The 22049-nt window shown below is 34.9% G+C and overlaps 1 pseudogene; it reads right to left on the bottom strand.

Moving 5' to 3' along the window:
* Positions 1-469: 469 nt before the first annotated feature.
* Positions 470-17101, bottom strand: LOC118027762 (uncharacterized; annotated as a pseudogene).
* Positions 17102-22049: the final 4948 nt, after the last annotated feature.

The following is a 22049-nucleotide window of genomic DNA, read 5'->3' as shown; positions in this document are numbered from 1 at the left end:
ATAATAATTATTATAAATATTATTATTGAGTAAAATATTACAACCAAACTCAAAATTTTTGGATAATCTAATATTCTTGAATATATATATATATATATATATATATATATATATATAATATAAATAATAATAATAACCCGTAGCATTGGGCAGGCCACCCCCACTAGTTTTATTTACTAAACTCCATCACCTTGCGAATGGCTACATGCTTATGGATGGATTTGATACTTGAAACAAACTATTCTTTTTCTGACTCTTGTTTCTTGCTTTTGCTTTTGGATTTTAATACATATATAAAAAGTTATGGTTAAAAAGTATTCTACTGTATAATTAAACTTAATTATGACCATTGACCACAACCACAAGCATTAATTGATGGTGGAATCAACTTTTTTTTTTTTTTTTTTTGATAGTGTAGTGGGAGTAGAAGCACCTCCCACCGCATATTACCATACAAGCAAGCAGAAAGTAATCAAGAACTAGTAATGGCTTTCCCTTCTGTGCACAACTGTGATTTTTTACTTACAGAGGTAACCTTGCATGTCCTTAGGAGATTAATTCTGGAAACAAACTGTTAGCCAAATGGTTAGCTAATCCTAGAAAAAAAGCCATTCGGCTTGTTGGTGCAGCAAACTACATTTCCTAAACTAGTGCCACCTCCTGCACAATTTAAATACCTGATCCCTGATTGCTACCTTGATTTCTCTGGTCCAGTCACCGCCGATTAAAAAGGCTAAAAAATGGCTTGCCACTCCCAGTCTCGCCCGTCGAGTCTGATTTGCTTTCCACCATTTCTTCTGAGCTATCACCTGGAAGGAGTTGAATCCGATCAGCATTCCTGATGATCCAGCGGTGACTTCCGGTGACGCTGCCCATTCGGCCGCAGCTTGGTGTGTTGATTCCCTGGTGAAATCCTCCCTCTGTTTCTTTGTGAACTTCTTTTGCTTTGGTGTCTTGTGGAAGGTTGAGTAGTAATCCTGTTTATCTACTGTTGCCGAAAGAGAAGATGGTGATACCAAACCTGCCAAAGCCAAGAAAAGAAACTCACATTATATAAAAGAATTAGGCCTATTCGCTAATTATATCATTATATGATCTATCTATCTATCTATATTTTGGACTCTTATTCATTGAATCAATTTTTTCTTATGCCCATTCGGTCCTTGACTTGAAGATTTTGGCCTAAATTCAAGAACAAACTATAGATAGATAGATAGATAGATCATATAATAATAATAGCATTCAGGATAACTGTGTACAAATTTAAATATTTTGGGACTGCCTTGTATTGTCAAAATTATTTTTTGAATTCTTTCACATTTTTTTGTGAATGAAATAGGATTGTTTTATATGAATTCTTAGTTCAGAGATTGTTTCATAATTTATAGTATGTTTGACATCAGAGCCTAATGGCTTAAAGTGGAATTGTAGAACAAGGACAAAATAAGCAAGAAGATTCTAATCCATTGGCTCGTATTTACTGTGTGACCACTTTGTGCACCAAAATCGTGTAACAATTGTGGTCCTAGCTACTCACCTTTAACAGGGGAATTGGTCCAGGCAGAAGAGCTTTTTGGACTGCTGCGCATCTTCCCTGACCTGCTAAGGAATTCAACACGTCTATATCTTGCCACCTGTCCTGTGGGCTGGAGCCAAGCATGCGCACCCCCAGAATCTGATTGATCCCTGCATGAAATCACAGTTGAGTTCTGAAGTTAAATGCTAATAGACGAAGTAAAATATTTAGAACACATACAAACAAACAAGTCTTTCACAAGCACTTTACAAACAGAGAATAATACAACCTTGTTTATACCATCTGAAATGTGTCCAACTTAACCTGTTTTTTTCAAAAAACTTCAACTCTAATGTAGGATGTCAAGATGACGTTGAACAAATTCAACATCTGTTGATTGAACTTTATGAACAAGGAGCATGGCAACCACTGTAACGTTTTCAATTTTTCAGGAACAAATCACCTCCAAAGATATAAGCAAACAGGGCAAATGTTTTCTTTTATATAGTTTTCATATAGAAGTCTTTTGAAATTTCGGCGAAGTCTTCTCTATACTGGAAAGTCCCAAGTTATCGACATATAACCTGTTTACACTTCTAATATCTCACATTTCATAACTCAATCATGACCCAATTATCCTGGGTCTCAATCTCACAACCATCATCATCATCATCTTAACCACAATATTTATAACATACATTAAACAACATATATCATTATAGAGGGGTAAATGAGATAAACACGCATACATGAAACATGGTTATATGAAATTTAGAGTTAAGTTCATCTATTCAAGTTTTAACATTAATTATACAAATTAAGTTATATAAATGTTTCATTATTACAAAATACAAAGATATACTCCCTAAACTACATAACAGAAAGTGAACAAAAGTTAGAATCTACTCCTGTCGTGCATGCGATGGTCCTGAAACAAAATATATATTATTGAAACATGAATATCACAATAAGCATAGTAACACAAATATCCAATAACTTAAAAAGGTAGACATGTCTTCTTATTCTATTCACTTCTCCCTTTTGTTTCTATTGGAACTCTTTCTCATTCAACTACTAAAACTGTTTCATCTTCCATTTCCAACTTCTATTCAAGATTCCATAAAATCAATCACATCTATTACCGCCTAACACATTGTCGATACCAATTTCACCGGTATCATCATCACCTTATAGGCATTGATGCATAGCAATCTCCTTACCCGAGACCCTAACATACATTAAATATATGTTAGGCAATACATGGTGATCCCCTTACCTGGGATCCTAACATACACTAAATGTATGTTAGTCCATGCCATATATCACACTTCTCATATTTTCTATGTCAGCGATACTTCCATCAATTGGCAATTCACACGAAAGACCATTCACCTTGAACACATACTTCCATCAATTGGCAATTCACACAAAAGACCGTTCACCTTAAACACATATACATTCAGGATACTATCCAAAATAACAATGTCATTACATAAACTTTCATTCTTTCATATAATATCTAACATTCGCTAATTCACATTTCACCTTAATAATATATTAAATCATGAAATTTAACTAAGAAGCATAGGTGCAAATTACCTACCTACAATAGAAGTTCTACTCGTGCTCCGTTGTTGTTGCTGCTGCTGCTGCAGCATCACGCATGTGGTCCCTCCTATAATCACAAGCATATCTCATAAACTATCCTCATTCAAGGATACATTTCATATAAAACCATATTAGCAACCAATATAGGTCTTTCTTTATTTAAATTTGTACATGAATTTCTTCAATTTTATTTTTCATTTATTTAGTTTGTAATTTACGCAAACATTTATTTTTCAGGATTTACAACCACCCATCCAAATAACTTTCTTAAGACCATTTAGATGCACAATCTAGATAATTTGCTAAAAAACGTTTCACAAGGCAATTAATTTGTTTTAGATTCCAAATACTAATTTGATACAAAATTTACCAACTTTTTAGCGGAATGCATCCACTTCAAAACAAAAGTACTAAGAAAAAAAAGGTAGGGACATAAAAATTATAGTACTCACATTCGATACCACCTCTTTAAAATAAGAGTGCAGATTGCCCAAGAAGAAACCAAGGCAGCGATTGCTAAAAGAGTATCAAGAGTGCTCTGAGAAAGAAGAGGAAAACAAGAATATGAAAGGTCACCCATCAGTCATCACTCAAATCTGCTGTCAAACAAAATTTGTCCTTCAAATAACTACAAGAGATTTACTTCACTTGCATCAGAAGATAAATGAGCTAAAAAGAAAAAAGCTAAGCTAGTAGACACAAGAAGATTGTAATAGAATGACAATGTACACAGTGCCCAAGGTAGTGAATGATGATGGTGCTTTTTGAATAAAGTCGAGTCTATACTACATGGATTCTGGAGTGTGAAGAGGATGTATGCAAGTTCACACTCATCTTGTCTCATTGTCATAGGAAAATAAGGCACAATTATTGGAAGGATCAAAGAATTGCCTTACAGGGCTGAAACTAAGGCCAACTGCCACAATGGAATTCAGCACGAAGCAGAACACGGTGAACAGAAAAGCAGCTTTAACCAACACAAGTACACAAACCATGACATAATATAATTATCTAACATGATCTAAAGGGCTGGCTAACAACAATCAAAGTCTGCTGAGGCATTACCTCATCCTATATAATATTCTGTCCAATGATAGTAGTAACTTAGGGAATATCATACAATATAAGCAAGTCACAGATAACCAATTACCATTCTCTCACTTTCTCTTGTCAAAACAAAGAACTGGATACCTTTGAATAGGTAGTAAGGTCTTGTTAAGTGATTGAAGCTTGCATCATTGGCCCTTCAGTAGCCTCTATGTTCCCCAAAAAACTTTTTTCTAGGTGATTTATAAAGCTTTTCTTCTTTAATGACATCTTCTACTATCTAAAACATTAAAGCTTTTTTGTGTTCATGCACTAAAGTAACTCCCGCCCCCCCTTTTTTTTTATATATAAATTAAACAAGTCCCCTCATGCATCTGTGGACTATGGCGGCATAAGAGATTTATTCATGCAACGAATGAAGGAGGGTATTCATTGTAAATAGGTGAACTTCATTATCCATGCCATCATCATGCATGGGTTCTAGTTGTATTTATATGTGTGGATGTACAATGGGGCAAAGGTACATCTGTAAAATGCTGCAACTGTATGATGATTCTTCAATTTTGAGGCATTTTAACAACTTTAGAAATCTTTGTATAGTTCATCATTGAGCAATGGAATCAACCTGAACACATGTCATACCTGGAAAATAAAGATGGATGCAATAATGCGTGTTGCCCATTTAACAAACTGAGCTACTCCATCATCCACGCTTCCATCCTTTGAGATTACAAATTTCCTCACCATCCAGTACCCTAAACCAGCTCCAGCAAGAACAATCCCTACTAATACAAATATGTAGACCTGTAGTGAAATAGGGAAAGGTCATAAAATAACAGTTAGGAAGAAGCAAATAAAGAATGAACTTTATGTGGAGAATAATACAGTAAAAAGGACCTTATGCACACAATTGGTTCTCCCCTTCTTTTCTTTGTGTACAAGTGCTTTGAGAGAAGGGGATTTTGAATTAAGTAAAAGCTGTATCTCTCTTTTTTTATCAAAATTTTTAAATATTATCAGAATAAATCACATTTATCAAATAAGAAAGTAATGCCAAATATGTGTCTTAAGAAGCCTATTAGAACAGCCAACGTAGCTTGTGGATAATTTTATGGATATTCCAAAAGAAAATATGAGAAATTGAAGTCGTTGGCATTAGGTACCCAAAAGATTTAATGTAGTATCAATATGTGAGTGCTTGCATGGTGAGACGGTGGTCGTTGCAGGAATGGCTCTAGAACATTGATTCCCTTGAATCTGTAATTGCAAGTAAGCTATAAAACTATGCAAAAGAGAAAGGCTTACTAGATAGTGCATCTCTTCACTCAGCCCAAAATTGACAAGAATCGAATTTACCAGAATTGAAGTTTGATGTAAAACAAAAGTGACAGCTCCAAGCTGCACCAGAATTGGATAAAAAGATAGCTATGCATCATAGACAAAAGAAAGAAGAAAATTATCTAAAAAAAGGGAGCATGTGTGAAGAAATGATAAGAAAATATTGGAACTTACAGCTAAACTAAAAGCAAACTCACCACTGATCCATATATGAAAAGATGGAAAAAGTTTTTCCTTCCAGTTGGCAACAATTTCATTCCCTGAATCATTAAAGCAAAGGAAAACATAATAAGTGTATCTATAAAATGTTGAGCTGAAAAACTAAGATGAAATATAGAATCGCAAAATTGCATGCATTGAATTGTAACTTGAAAATATTAAAAGCATATTAATGTTTGGGAACATCAATGATATGACCAAAATATATTATAACAAAAACCAACATCAATGTTCCAAAGTGATTGGTGGAGACACCAAACCCACATCACAAGCTACACGAATATATGGATGGAGACGACGTAGGATGGCCTAGCCTGTCACGTTTTGGTTGGGAAACTAAGCCCATTTGGGCCTATCTTATTGTTATTTTATTTATTTAAAATTATTTATGTTAAACAGTTTGATTTGATGGGGCAATGATGTGAGACAATAAATAATAAGAATTAAAGCAAGAAAAAAAAAGCATTTGAGAAAGAAAGTAGCTAAAGAAGAGAAAAAAAGGGATTGAAGATATGCAAAAGCTGCAATATTTTCATTAATCATAAAAAATTGTCTTACAAAATGACAGAGGAACATATAAATGGTAAACCCTAAAACATCTCGCTATTGGGCTTGGTCCATCAAATCAAACTGTTTAACATAAATAATTTCAAATAAATAAAATAACAATGAGACAAGCCCAATTGGGCTAAATAAAATAACAATGAGATAGGCCCAAATGGGCTTAGTCTCCCAGCCAAAATGTGACAGGCTGGGCCATCCTACGACGTCTCCATTCATATACTCGTGTAGTTTGTGGTGTGGATATGATGTCCCCACCAACTCTCCCGGGGTTAGAAAAACTCGACCCCGTCGAGTGTAGCACTGACCGCCTCTGATAGTACTTCCAAAGATCTGGATCAAGCTATTGTAAAGTATCTCTAGTAATCCAAGTGCAATCTAAGACAAATCGACCCACCCAGTGAACTAAAAACCGTTGAACCTCACAATTCCTGTTAAAAACAACTTGTTCATCCAAAATAGCATCAATATTATCCTATTGTGCTGATGTCAAGGTGAAAGGGATAGAGGTTTCAATAAGATCATCAGGTGGGTTAAGTGGTATCTCAAATAGATCAATTGGAATAGGAAATGGCTTATGGTATGCAACTAGATCTTCAATATTAAATGTAGAGCTAATGCCAAAATTATATGGTAAATCAAGAACATAAGCATTTGGACCAACCCGTTGTAGCACTTTGAAAGGCCCGGCACTACGTGCATGCAATTTTCGATTAGCTCCCGAAGAAAACTGCTCAGGTCTAATTTGTACCATAACAGTCTCCCATATTAAACTCATTATGTCGTCTGTGTAAATTAGCTTGAAGTTTATATTGTGCATTACTTTCTTGAATCTGTTTAGTGATCTCAATATGCAAATCCTGAATTCTACGTGCAAAAGACTCGGCTGACTTAGGCACTTTAGCATGAAAGGACATGGGCAGAAGGTCTAAAGGTTTCATAGGCTTGTAACCATGAACAACTTCAAAGGGACTCATACCAATTAACCTATTGATAGAGCTACTATAGGCAAATTGGGCCGTAGGAAGAATCAAATCTCAATTCCTATTATGATCACTCACTAGACACCTTAAAAGGTTGTCCAAACTCCAGTTAACTACCTCAGCTTGACCATCATTTTAGGGGTGGTAAGCAGTAGAAAACTTCAATTTGGTTCCAACCATATGCCAAAGGGTTTTCCAGAAATAACTTGTAAATCTAACATCCCTATCTAAGACTATAGTTTGGGGAAGACTATACAACTTGACAATCTCGTTAAAATAGAGTTTTGCAACTCTAAAAGCATTTGTGGTCTTAGTACAAGGAATAAAATAGGCCATTTTAGAGAAACGATCAACAACCACAAAAACAGAATTATGTTTCTTTGCAGTATGTGGAAGCCCACCACAAAATCCATGCTTACATCTTGCCAAGAGCAAGTGGGAACGGGCAATGGGCTGTAAAGACTAGTATTTTGTTTTCTATGCTTAGCTAGTTGGCAAGTTCGACATTGACCTACCAATTTAGCTACATCTCTTTTCAAACTAGACCAGAAAAACTGACGTTCCACCTCTTCGATGGTTTTATTCCTTCCAAAATGTCCTAAAAGTCTCCTATATTAAAACTTCATGCATGGATGTTTTCGGGATACAAAGCTTATTATCCCGAAATAAGTATCCATCTTAGAGGTGATAACCATTTATAACACGATGATTCTCATTCTTCAATGTTAAGTATATTTCTCCAAATTCTAAACACGATTCATACTCCTCTTTGAGTCTCTCAAATCCTGTGACTTCAACACTCGTTACAGATAACTGCGTTAGCCGAAGACTCAAAGCATCTGCAGCTTTATTCTCTATTCTAGATTTATGTTTCAAAACAAATGAATATGCTTGCAAATATTCAACCCAATGACCATGCTTGTGATTGAGCTTCTTTTGGGACTTAAGATAGCAGAGGGCCTCATGGTCGGAGTAAAGAACAAACTCCTGTGGTAACAAGTAATGGTGCCAATAACGCAAGGCCTGAACCACCGTATAAAACCTCTTATCATAAGTTGAGTACTTTTATTTTGTCTCATTTTCTCACTAAAGTAGGCTACAGGGTGACGTTCCTAACTAAGTACTCCATCTATACCGACTCCCAAAGCATCACATTCTACTTTAAACACTTTAAAAAAATCAGGTAGCCGCTTTACTGGGGCCTCCATCATCTTCTTCTTAACCTCCTTGAATGCTCTATTAGCTCCCTTACTCCACTTAAACTCACCTTGTTTCAAACAATCTATAATAGGCGACATGATGGTGCTAAATCCCTTAATGAAACGATGATAAAAAGTCGTGAGCCCAAGAAAACTACGAACCTCATGAATAGTTTTAGGTTTCGGCCAATTTACTATCGCTTGGACTTTCTAGGGTCAGCAGAGACTCCTTTCCATGACACTATAAACCCTAAAAAGACCACTTGATCTGTAAAGAAGGAACACTTTTTGACATTTGCAAACAAACTTGCCTTTCTTAGGGTGGTACAAACTTGAATAAGATGATCAAAATGCTCTTCCTTAGTTTTGTTATAAATAAGAATATCATCAAAGTATACCACCAAGAACTTTCCCATAAACAGCCAAAGCACTTGTGTCATTACTCTCATAAAAGTGCTTGATGCATTGAAAAGACCAAAATGCATGACTAACCATTCATATAAACCATCCTTAGTCTTAAATGCCGTTTTCCACTCATCTCTCGGACGGATCCTAATCTGATGATACCCACTCTTTAAGTCAATCTTAGAGAAGACCTATGCTCTTGCCATCATATCTAGCATGTTATCCAATCGAGGAATTGAAAAACTATACTTAATTATAATCCTATTGATGGCTTGACTGTCTATACACATTCTCCATGATCCATCTTTCTTAGGTGTTAACAGTAAATGTACTACACAAGGGCTCAAACTCTCTCGTATAAGTGAGTTTGGTAATCCTATAGTGAGACAAGTTTGGTAATCCCTTTTGTAACAACTCACATACTTGCCTTTACAATTCAGCATGTTCACTCTGATTCATCCTATAGTGAGGCAAGTTTGGTAATGTGGCCCTAGGGACAAAATCCATGGCATGTTGAACATCACGCATAGGGGGTAAAGTATCAGGTAGTTCAAAAAGGAAAACATCTAGAAATTATTTCAACACTTCTCTTACCTCTTTAGGTGGCTCCTCTAAAAAGTCTTCTACAATCTCCTTAGCCACTACAACAAAAACAATAGACTCCTCACAAATCTTCTTATCAAACTCCCTAGGGCTTATTATGTTAAGTCCTTTCACTTTATTCTTCTTCTGATTATTATCATTAGACCTTGGAGGTAATCCAATAAGTTGGATTTTTTTACCTTAAAAAGTGAATAAACAAGAATTTGATCGTTCAAAGATTGTAACGTCCAAATCATATAACCATGGCCTACCCAAAATGACGTGCCCTACATCCATGGGAATGACATCACACCAAATTTCATCATGATAGTCAAAAATCTTAATGGGAAAAAGACATCTCTCTTTAACCGCTATAGATGTATTATTAACCCAATATACACAATAGGGTTTAGGGTGTGGAATAGACTTTAAGCTTAAACGAGATACACTACCCAAGGAAACTGCATTAATACAACTACCACTGACTATGATGATCTTATACTCTTTATCTCCACATTTAATGTAAATGTAAAAAATAACAGTCCTTCTCCAATCCTCAGTTCCTTTAGATTGTGTTAAATGACATCTAACCACACCTAACCTGATTGTCTTGATTTGAGTGGATATAGACCTAACACATCCTAGCAAGTTAGACTCATCATCCTCATTTAGATATTGAAAATCATCGAGGGTTCATATACCTTATCATCATAATTATCTTCTTCACCCATATCCTCTTGCCTCTTGATGAACAAAGTCTTATTAGAACAACTAGATGAAATATGACCAAAACCCTGACACTTAAAACACTGAATTCTTGAAGTTTTAGGTGTTTCATGGAAAATACCCTTACCCTAGTCTTCTCTAGGTATCTAGGAAATTAAAGGATTGGGTTTACAAGGTGGGGCACCCAATATGGAGTTATTACAACCAGGTTGGGATCTAGAAGGAGTACTACGAATGTCTTGACATCTCGTCCACTAGTTTTTTGTGACCAAGTCATAATTTTGTATTAGGATATAATCATTATCAAGAGTGGACACACTTCTAAGCACAACCTCTCTTTTAAGGTCATCATTTAAACCTTTTCAAAATCTACTTAGGGTCATCACTTCATCCTCCCTAATTGCACGCCTCATCCTATACTCGTCAAATTGTGCCACATATTCATTGGCAGACTTGCCTCAAGTTATTCCACTAGTCCAAAAGATTTTCTCTATAAGAACGAGGCAAATACTTTTCTTATAACTTAGTCTTCATTTCCACCCAATTATTGATAGGAGGTCGACCTCCCCTATCCAAAGACTCTTCTACACTTTCCCAATAGAGTTGAGCGGTCCCACTAAGTTTCATCTTTGCAAATCTTACCCTTTTATTCTCAGATAAATTATGTCAGTCAAAGAATTGATCCATATCATGAATCCATCTATCAAAGATCCATAGGTCAAGTTAACCCTCAAAAGTTGGGCTTCTACCTTGATATGCCTCATGACTTGCTCGTCAAGGTCATCGAGATGACCTTGATTGTGATTGTGTTGACAGTTCCTAGAATGAACTGGTCTTTGATGGTAATCATTGGAACACTTATTATCATTAGAGTCAACAAAGTCATTGTGACCCTGGTGTTGGTTATGACGGCAATTCCTACGAGGAACTAATCTTTGAGGATTTCTATGGTTGTCATTAAAATGTTCACTGTCACTGGACTGTCTTATTTGCAAAGTTTCTATGGACTCCATCCTCCTAGAAATGTTGTTCATTTGATTGGACATGTTGCTCATTTCCGTTCGCATAAGTTGTAATTATTCTTAAATATCTCTAAGAACATTACTAGAGTTTGGATTTACGGTAGCTATGACTTCTAGATTATATACTAGACGACCACTACATAAATGCATGCAAAAACTAATCCTGAGACTGAGATCACAAATAACACTAGCAAGTAAAACGCAAAATAAAATTATAGCTAATAAATAAAATAAAATAATAAAAAATATAATTTTTTTTAAATAATAATTTTTTTTTTATCTTGAAAACTAAGTAATGACAGATTAAATCAGGAAAATGCGCAAGCAAGCAATGTAAGTCCTCTAAATGCACACAAGTAATCCAAACATAATGTTTCAGTCTTCCTACTAATTTAACCAAGCTCCACAATTAATTAAGAGGATAAGATCTTCAATGCTAAATAAGCTCAAAATTAAGGTAATTCAATGTAAAGGTGGGCTATATAATTTAGTTATAGGCAAGCACAAAAAATAATATTAATGTTGAATCTTGGTTAACAAGTGTAAAAGCATACCAAGAATGATGATTTTCAATGGTTAAAAATTCTGACCATATGATGTGGCAGTGAAGGATTACGTGGCAGCTAACATGGCAGGCTATGATGGTGAGGCAGATGATGTGGCTGGATACGCCGACGTGGCACGAATTACTGATGTGGCGAATGATGCAAATTCTCTAATGTGACTAGGTTAATTATTTTACCGGCTCCTGTTTCAATCTTCCCTACCTCACTTCTTGTTACTGGCGGCGCGGCCTGACTGCTAAAGGCGAGGACCACTGCAGTCTGTTAGGGGTGGTGGTTGTCGCTGGTCGGTTCTACTACACTGTCTGTTGCTAAAGGTGGCTGGCGATGGTACTGTGGACGGTGCCAGCTAAAGCTTAATCGTTGGCGCCGAAGAGGACGACACTGGCAGAGGCGCTACCTTTGCTGGGAGGAACCACTAGTCGGTGGAGGCGCCACTGAAGATGATTTGATGTAATTTGTTGGTGGCATGGGGAGGGGCCTTCTGTAGGAGAATATGTCGTCGTGGGTCTTGGTGTGACCGGAGTTGAGGCAGAGTTTCCAATCGACGTTGATGCACATAATTTTGATGATGAACAATGATTTTTTTTTTTTTAATCAGAACAGTAGGTGTTTTTTTTGTTTGAACTGTAATGATTTTTTTTTTTGGTTTAGATCAAACCAGATCTAGGGTTTAGCATAAACATTATGGGTCGTTTAATTGTAATAACAATTAAAACCCTAGCTTTGATACCAAATTTGATGCGGGACAATAAATAATAAGAATTAAAGTAAGAAAAGAAAGAAGCTAAAGAAGAGAAAAAAGGGAATTGGAGATATGCAGAAGCTGCAATATTTTCATTAATCATAAAAAACTGTCTCACAAAATGACAGAGGAACATATAAATAGTAAATCTTAAAACATCTCGCTATTGGACTAGGCCCATCAAATCAAACTGTTTAACATAAATAATTTCAAATAAATATAATAACAATGTGACAGGCTCAATTGGGCTAAATAAAATAACAATGAGATAGACCCAAATGAGCTTAGTCTCCCAACCAAAGTGTGATAGGCTGGGCCATCATCCGTCGTCTCCGTCCATATACTCGTGTAGTTTGTGATATGGGTCTGGTGTCCCCACTAGCCAAGTCCAATAGCGAGATGTTTTAGGGTTTACTATTTATATGTTTCTCTGTTATTTTGTGAGATAGTTTTTGATGATTTATGATAATATTGCAGACTTTGCATACCTCCAATCCCTTTTCTTCTCTTCTTTAAATTTATTCTTTCTCTAAAGCTTCTTTCTTTTCTTACTTTACTTATTATTTATTGTCTCGAATCAAATTTAGTATCAGAGCATGGCTTTTAATTGTTCTTACAATTAAACAATCCATATGTTTATGTTTAACCCTAGATTGATCTAAAAAAAAAACATTGTTCATCGACATTGTTCATCATCAACAATAGCGATCTTCAGCAACGGCACCCCGCCATCAGCCAATCACAGCGGCAGACCCACCACCGAGAAGACCTGCACATCAGTCCCACAGAGCGATTGTCCATTCTACATCAACGTTGATCACAGCCAATGATCACAACCTAGACACAAGTACACGCCAATTTACTGCCTTCAACAACCCGCAGCGCCGCAACCACAGTAGCTCTTTATCTTCAGTTCCAACTCAGTTTTACAAACCACCAGTAGCACCAGCCGCAACGCCACCATCCATAGTGCCCTTGCCTTCAGCAGCGACAACGGATCAATAGGCCCCTGTCTAGCAGCGACACCATCACCCCTTCCCTCACACCGCCGGGCCCAAGCAAAATCACGAAGCCCTGCTTCGTGTGCCATCGCTGACAATAGCGGCAACAATTTACAGGAGCTAGGGAAGCAAAAAAACATAAGCTAGTAAAATAATTAACCTAGCCATGTCAGAGCCTCTGTGTCATCGGCCATGACATCATTTATTGCCATGTCGTCTGCCAAGTCGTAAGTTCCTGTCATGTCAGCGTATCTCACCACGTCATTTGTCTTGCGAACATATCTTGTCATGTTTGCTGCCACGTAATCCTTCGCTGCCACATCATACGATCAGAATTTTTAACCATTGAAAATCATCATTCCTGGTATGCTTTTACACTTGTTAACCAATATTTAGCATTAATATTATTCTTTGTGCTTGCCTATAACTAAATTACATAACCCACTTTTAAATTGAATTACTCTAATTTTGAGTCATTGAAGATCTGATCCTTTTCATTAATTGTGAAGCTTGCTTAAATTAGTGGGAAACTGAAACAATGTGTTTGGATTCCTTGTATGCATTTAGAGGACTTACATTGCTTGCTTGCGCATTTTTCTAGTTAAATATGTCATTACTTAGTTTTCAAGATAATAATAATAAAAAAAAATTATTTAAAATAAATAAATAAATTTTTTTTTTTTTTATTAGCTATAATTTTATTTTGCGTTTTTACTTGCAAGTGTTATTTGTGATCTCAGTCTCAGGATTAGTTTTTGCATGCATTTACATAGTGGTCGTCTAGTACATAATCTAGAAGTCATAGCTACCATGGACCCGAACTCTAGTAATGTTTTTAGAGATATTCAAGAACAATTACAACTTATACGAACGGAAATGAGCAACATGTCCAATCAAATGAACAACCTTTCTAGGAGGATGGAGTCCATATAAACTTTGCAAGTAAAACAATCTAGTGAGACTGAGCATTCTAATGACAATTATAGAAATCCTCAAAGACCAGTTCCTCGTAGGAACCTCCACCATAACCAACACTAGGGTCACAATGACCTTGTTGATCCTAATGATAGTGAGCGTTCCAATAATTACCGTCAAAGACCAGCTCATCCTAAGAACTGTCAATACAATCGCAATCAAGGTCATCACGATTACGATGACCCTGATGAGCGAGTCATAAGGCATATCAAGGTAGAAACCCCAACTTTTGAGGGTCAACTTGACCCGTGGATCTTTGATAGATGGATTCGTGACATAGATCAATTCTTTGACTTGTATTAATTTATCTGAGAATAGGAGGGTAAGATTTGCAAAGATGAAACTTAGTGGAACCGCTCAACTCTATTGGGAAAGTGTAGAAGAGTCTTTGGATAAGGGAGGTCGACCCCCATCACTAATTGGGTTGAAATGAAGACTAAGTTGGAAGAAAAGTATTTGCCTCGTTTTTATAGAGGAAATCTTTTGGAATATGTGGCACAATTTGATGAGCATAGGATGAGGTGTGCAGTTAGGGAAGATGAAGCGATGATCCTAAATAGATTTTAAAAAGGCTTAAATGATGATATTAGAAGAAAGGTTGTGCTTAGAGGTGTGTCTACCCTTTGTACTGTTTATACCCTAGTACAAAATTATGACTTGATCACAAAAAACTAGTGGGAACATTTATATGTTTTGATGCAACATGTTATTTGCCAACATTTAGATGTTTTGTTTGGGACATAGACGGGTTCCATATCTATCACTATTTATCCATAACTCAATCAGGGACATAATGGCACATTTGGAACCTTAACCATAATTTCAAGTAATCATCATGCTCAAGAATTTTTATTGAAAAATGTTTTTGGGTTATGCATTTTAAGATGATACCAGCATTGGCAAAGAGAGAACAAAGAAAAACATTGGAGAAAGGGGGAAGAAGATCTGAAAACAACAAAACCAAACTTATGTACCTGAAAAAGAAGGAATATAATGACCAGAAAAAACCCAATAGCCATTGAAGTGCTATAATAAAAGGGAACCCAACTGCTGACAATCGATGCCAGCAATAGAAAAACAAATCCAGCTGCTAGACACATGAGGCGCCATTGCTGTATATCTGCGAAAACGACAACTAATCAGAATCAGTAAAGGAAATTTCAATATAGTGAAAAAACGAACATGACAGGGAACAAGGGGAACCAAACCTTCATCAACAGCGATTGAGACAGATCCAGAAGTATCACCAACGAACTTTACATCAACATATCTCTCCTCATAAGGAGACATGGCAGTTCTCCACAGCCCCTTCTGAACAGCCATCCAATTATCCTTTTCACACTGGCATAATCCAAGGGAAGCATTCCTGCGAGTGCTCCATGGATGAGACATAAAATTTTCACTCTGTAATAGGAAGAATATCAAACTGAGAAAGAAGAGAGAAAGTAAAAGAGTCAAGAAATTCACTTACCGGTGAAAGCAAACCTGAATTTTGCTATGCAATCTCTCCGGTATTACTGCAGATGGAGCCAAAGTAACTCGAAATGAACTAGCATAACTACTGAGTTTCCATCTCGAGTGACCAGAAACTTTAACTCGTTCACAAAAGAAAACATCACGGCTAAACACATGCCCAAGCAAGCGAGACGGGGTGACATCCAGAGCTGGATTCTCAGGATCAAGAACTGTAATTGTAGAAAGCATTGTTAAGTATGATCATTCAAAGGCCAAAAAAAAAATCACTTAAAGTACAATAGAAGGTTAGAGACTTCAAAACAAGTGTTTTTTTTTTTTTTTTTTTTGAGAATTCAAAGAAAATGCTTTCAGTCACATGAAGAAAAAAATAAATTAGCCAAACAGCACAAGGCAAGCTAGAAATACCAATAAAGACCCAAAAGAAAACCACCCAGATAAGAGTTTTCTTCCAAAGTTTATGATATCAAGAAATTTCCCCCTTAAACCTTCCAAAACTCAAATGGCATAAGAAAAAGACACCTATTCAGCCACAATACAGCAACATTTCTTTATCGAACGAAATATTTTTACGTTCATCATCTGATTTAAATATCAAATCCACTAAATAATAATACCAAGCGTGCCTGCCTGTAGTGATTTCTAACAAAACCCCATAAATAAAAATTGATAACTTATAAGACCTCATAAATAATCCAATTAATTCTTCTTCACTATACTACAAATATCACAGCGTAAAATAAATAGATAAAAACATTAAATCCCATTAAATAATATACTGTACGGATTTGAAATGCCAGCAGCCTCATCTCCAAAAGCTTGAAAAAAAAAAAGGACCCGACAGCGACATGCAGTTTAATTTCCAAATATCACAACAGATCGTGATAATCAATCAGGAAGCGAGCAAAACAAAGTAAGTAAGAAGGTTGATTACCTTTGAGAGTGGCACGTGAGAGGAGCACAGAGGAGGCAAATATCAAAGAGTAAAGAAGGGTAAGAGAAGGAGAAGAGGAGCCCATTGCTGCTGCTGCTGCTGCTCTTTCTCACTATTATTATTATTATCTATTAATTAAGGAAATTTATATTTAAAAAACAAATAGAAGAAGCGAAAGGCAGTGAAAGCCCGTTTCAAATCAGTAACGACTCCTTTTTAAATTATTCCCATACGCCGTGTTTTGTGTTTTCGTTGTTTGCGTGTAAGCATCGTTTCTAAGCTTTAATACTGGTTTGCTTTTATATTTTAAAAATATTTTAAAAAAAATTTAAATTTTTTTTATTTTTTTATTAATTTTAAATTAATATATTTTTAATATTTTTGAATTATTTTAATATAATGGTATTAAAAATAACTTTTAAAAAATAAAAAAATCATTAATGTATTTTAACACAAAAAATTATTTAAAAAATAATTACAACAACACTGTCCAAATAAGTTTTTAGATGCTTTGAATTTCTACTTTATACTTGTAAGTTTATTATCTAGATTTATTTTCAGCGCTATGCTATAATCCAGTAAAAATAAAATTCAATATAAAAAATATATTAAAATAAAAAATTCAAGAACTAAGTTATGAATTTAATCATAATTTAAATAATAAAAAAACGAGATTTAAGTTTATCTAAATTATTAAATTATTAAATATTAAAAAAAATTATATAGAAAAAAAAACTCGAACTCTCAGACTTCATAAACATGAATATAAAATTAGAATAATTTCATGATAAGAAAAATTAAAAAATAAAGTTTGACTATACATTTACAAGAAACATCCATTGTAATTGTGATGGAAAATTACCTGGTTGGTTTTTTTTATTTTTCACTTTGTAATTAAGATTTTGAATATTATACTTTATAACGTGAGTTTTGAAATGTTGGTAAAAAAATTCAATGATGATTTGTTCAAATAATTTGACATTTATTTTTTTAAAATAAGATTTTAAATTCAAGCATTGTAAATAAAATAAATTATTATTGAGAGAGGTTTATTTTTCAGTAAGTTAAGTTAGTTCAACTAGATTAATTAAGGTCTAGTAAACTATAAATACTGGGGTTTAGATAAAAAAAAAATTAACATAAAAAAAATCAACAAAAACATTTATTTAATTATGAAATTATATTTGAAATAATAATTAAAAAGCTATAAAGCTTAAAAATAATAAAATATCACCAAAAAAACTTGAAAAAAAACATCAAAAAAGAAAAAGAAAGAAAGAGAGTAGTCCTTCTCGCCCATCTTTCCCACCGTGAACCACGATCTCTACAATGTCTCCCCATTTCTTCCATTTTATGCACAATAACCTTTCTCCTTCCTATTGTAAAACCAACATTGTCACCTTCATCCTCGAATGTTAAATCACCAAAAATACATGGTCATCCAATCGAAAAAGGAAGCAGCCCTCTTATCTTGATAGTCTCTTTCATCTTAAGAATCTTTTCTAATCGGAAACCTAGAAAACTAATGGCAACTAGACTGAAGCACCGGTTGCCTATGAGATTACCTGTACTCTTAACATATCATTCACAGGTCCAACACATTCTAATTGGAGTCCTTTTTCAGTTATCACCCTCTAAAACCCATTTACTCCTCGTCTTTTCACAAAGAAGTTTGCAAACTTGGTATACATGTAGAAGAGACCCAGCCTCTTCTCATGGTTGAAATTAAGGTGGGGCAAGCAGGGCCGGCCCCTTAAGAAATTTCAATTTTTTTTATTTGGTAATTAAGTGTGAAGAGGTGTGATGTTTTTTTCTTTCAAAGAGGTGGGCACTTCTTATAGAAAATATCTTTTGATCTTTATTCTTGATTTTATGGTATCTACGTGAAAAGAAAAAAATCATAGTTATTAAATCCGGACTGGCTTGACGGGTCAATCCAGTTGACCTAGGACTTAGACCGGTTCGGGTTTGTTAAAAGACCAACTAGTACAACAACCCGGCAAACCCCGGTCGACTTGGTGGGTTGACCCATTACACAAGCGAGACTTGGTTTTTTTCCCTTTTCAAATGTGGTTTCTGTCCTTCAACCTCCCTTCTTATTTCATCATATTCTCTACAATGAATTGTTGTTAGCAGCAGCAAAGAGGAAAGAAGAGTGAGGGATGATGTTGTTAGAGGCTGGTCGAAGGAGAGGCTGGTCGGGTTGGTCTCCTGTGTCAGTGGGGCGATGGCTCTGGTTTGGCCAAGAGACAGAGGCGGTTGGAAAAGAAAAAGGAGAGGCTCTCTAGTTTTGGCCAAAAAACCAAGGGGATGACTGAGAAAGGGATGAGGGAAGTTGTGGTTGGGGTCTTCATCCTATATTGCTTGACGGAATGCCTTCTAGAACGAGAGTGAAGAAAAAAGGGAAGAAAATGTCTTTTATCTTCCAATTTTTAATAGTCAGTCGCGCATGGCAGCTGTTTTGGCCAAGCAAAAAAGGAAGCTTTGGCTAGTTTTGGGAGAGGCTGGTTTTGGGAGAGAAAATCTAAAGGCAGCGGGAGCGGCGACTTGTTATTTTATTTGGTAGAGAAAGGGAAAAGTTTAGATTTTGTGTGTCTTTCCTTCAAAAGTTTTAGTTGACCAAGAAATATATTAAATTGTAACGTGGGGCATTTCCCGTAGTTTATGGAGCCATTTGGCTGGAAATATATGGAAACATGCTTTACTAGAAAGAGAAGGTAAATTACAAAGTTGTGGAAATATTAATTTTATTAGGTATTGAAGCTGTTGTCAACAGCTGACAAAAGAAAGAAAAAGAAGTGAATTTCTGGGTTCATCCGAGTTAACCCGAGTTGACCCATAGAACCCAAGATCCGACCCCTTAGCCGGGTTTAATAACTATGAAAAAAATATAAAGTCATCAATGTACTTTGCTATCTTCTCTCCTTGCAGGCCTAATATAAATCCATGTAGCCTTAATATAAAAGGTTAAAAATAGAAATAAAAATACAAATTGCAAGCGGAATTTCCCTGCGAAAAGATTGAAATAGAGCTACTAATTAATTTATCTTTCATCAAACAAGGTTTTTTTATATATAATTCTATCATTTTTGCTATATTATTTTTCTCAGATCTGCTAGTTCTACCAATTTTTTTTTGAATTCTTGTTATAATGATTTTTTTTTCTAATTAATTAGATATATTTTATTGGTTTGTTTTGATTATACTTGAATTTTTTTTATGTTTTGTTTTTAGTAGAGCCACCAAAATTATCATTTTTTTTCTCATGATATATTAGGGGTAAGTATTTTTTGTTCGGTTTGGTTTTTATCAAAAAAAAGTAACCAAACAGGTTTAAAAAAAAATTAAAACCGAATCGGAACCGGTTCAAACCGACCCGTTTCGATTTGGTTCGGTTATATTAGAACAAAAACTGGTTCAAACCGGTTTTTTTTGTTTGACTCGGTTTTTTTTGTTTTGCTTGGTTTTTTCCCGGTTTGGCTCGGTTTTTTCTGGTTTAGCTCAGTTTTCAGTGTGGGTTTGGTTTGGTTTGGTTTTTTTCGGTTTCAGGCTTATAAAACCGAAACCGAACCGAACCGATTGGTTTTTAAAAAAATTTAATCGATTTATTCCGTTTTTTTTTTCACAGTTCGGTTTTTTCAGTTATTTTTTTTTCTGATTTTCTTGGTTTAATCTATTTTTTGGTTTTTTTCTCACCTCTACAATATATGTTTTGATTTTAGGTTGAACCATTAACAAAATAAGAAGAAGGCATGATGAACGTCCAAAATATGTATAAAAAAAACTGAGGTAATTTTCTTGAAATGATGGAACTTTTAGTATCATACAATGAACAAATAGGTGCTATTGTTTTGGGTAATGCTCCACAAAATGCTAAATACACCTCACATCAAATTTAAAAAGAAATTTTGCATGTCTTTGCTAAAAATGTTTAGTCTTCAATTCGTCATGAGATTAGTGATGCAAGGTTTTGTTTAATTGTTAATGAAGCTCGAGATGAATCTAGAAGAGAGCAAATGGCCTTTGTTATTAGGTTTGTTGATAAAGGTGAATTTATACGAGAATAATTTTTTAATATAGTTCAGGTCAAAGATGCAACTGCTTCAACTCTTAAAGAAGAGATTTTCTCTATTTTATCTCATCACAATCTTGATGTTCAAAATATTAGAGACCAAGGGTATGATGATGCTAATAATATGCATGGAGAGTGGAATGGTTAGTAAGCTTTATTCATCAATGATTGTCCTTATACATATTATGTACATTGCTTAGCTCATCAATTACAATTGGCTTTTATTATTGCAGTTAGATAAATATCTAATATTCACACTTTTTTCATAATTTGATTTTTATTATTAACATTGTTAGTGCTTCTTGTAAGTATAATGATAAATTACGGGTTTTTCAAGAAGCTGCAATTGAACATTTAGTTCATATTGGTGAGATTAAAACGAGTAAAGGAGGTAAGCGAGTAAGTGGTTTGCAACAACCTAGAGATAGCAGATGAAGTTTGCACTTCAAATCAATTTGTAGTTTAATAAAAATGTACGGGGGCAACTTGCTTAGTTCTTGAAAACATTGCTTTAGATAGATCTACTTATTCTCAACGTGGAGATGCGGCCTTTTCATTTAAGTTGCTAATGTCATTTGATTTTGCATTCATTTTACATATAATGAAGAATGTTATAGAAATTACTGACGTGCTTTGCCAAGCCCTACAACAAAAATCTCAAGACATTTTAAATGTTATGCATTTGGTGACTACCACAAAGACTTTAATTTAGAAGTTAAGAGATAATGATTGGGAAACTCTTTTAGAAGAAGTGATGTCATTTTGTAAGCATCAAGACATTGAAGTTCTTGATATGAATGCTTGTTTTTCTAGTGTTGGACGATCTCACCGTAAAAAAAATCAGTAATAATTGAACATCATTATCAAGTTGATATATTTACAGCTATTATTAATCAACAATTGCAAAAGCTAAATAATAAATTCAATGGGCAGACGATCAAGCTTTTTAAGTTGAGCACAACTTTAGATCCTAGAAATAGTTATAAATTATTCAATGTTGAAGATATATGCTTACTTGTTGACAAGTTCTATCTTGAAGATTTTTTCGATCAAGAAAAAAATTTATTTAAGACTTCAGTG

Source organism: Populus alba, chromosome 19, assembly GCF_005239225.2.
Source record: "Populus alba chromosome 19, ASM523922v2, whole genome shotgun sequence".
Classification (NCBI taxonomy): Eukaryota; Viridiplantae; Streptophyta; class Magnoliopsida; order Malpighiales; family Salicaceae; genus Populus; species Populus alba.
Note: the sequence above shows the minus strand (reverse complement) of the source record. Positions and strands in the feature narration are given on the sequence as shown.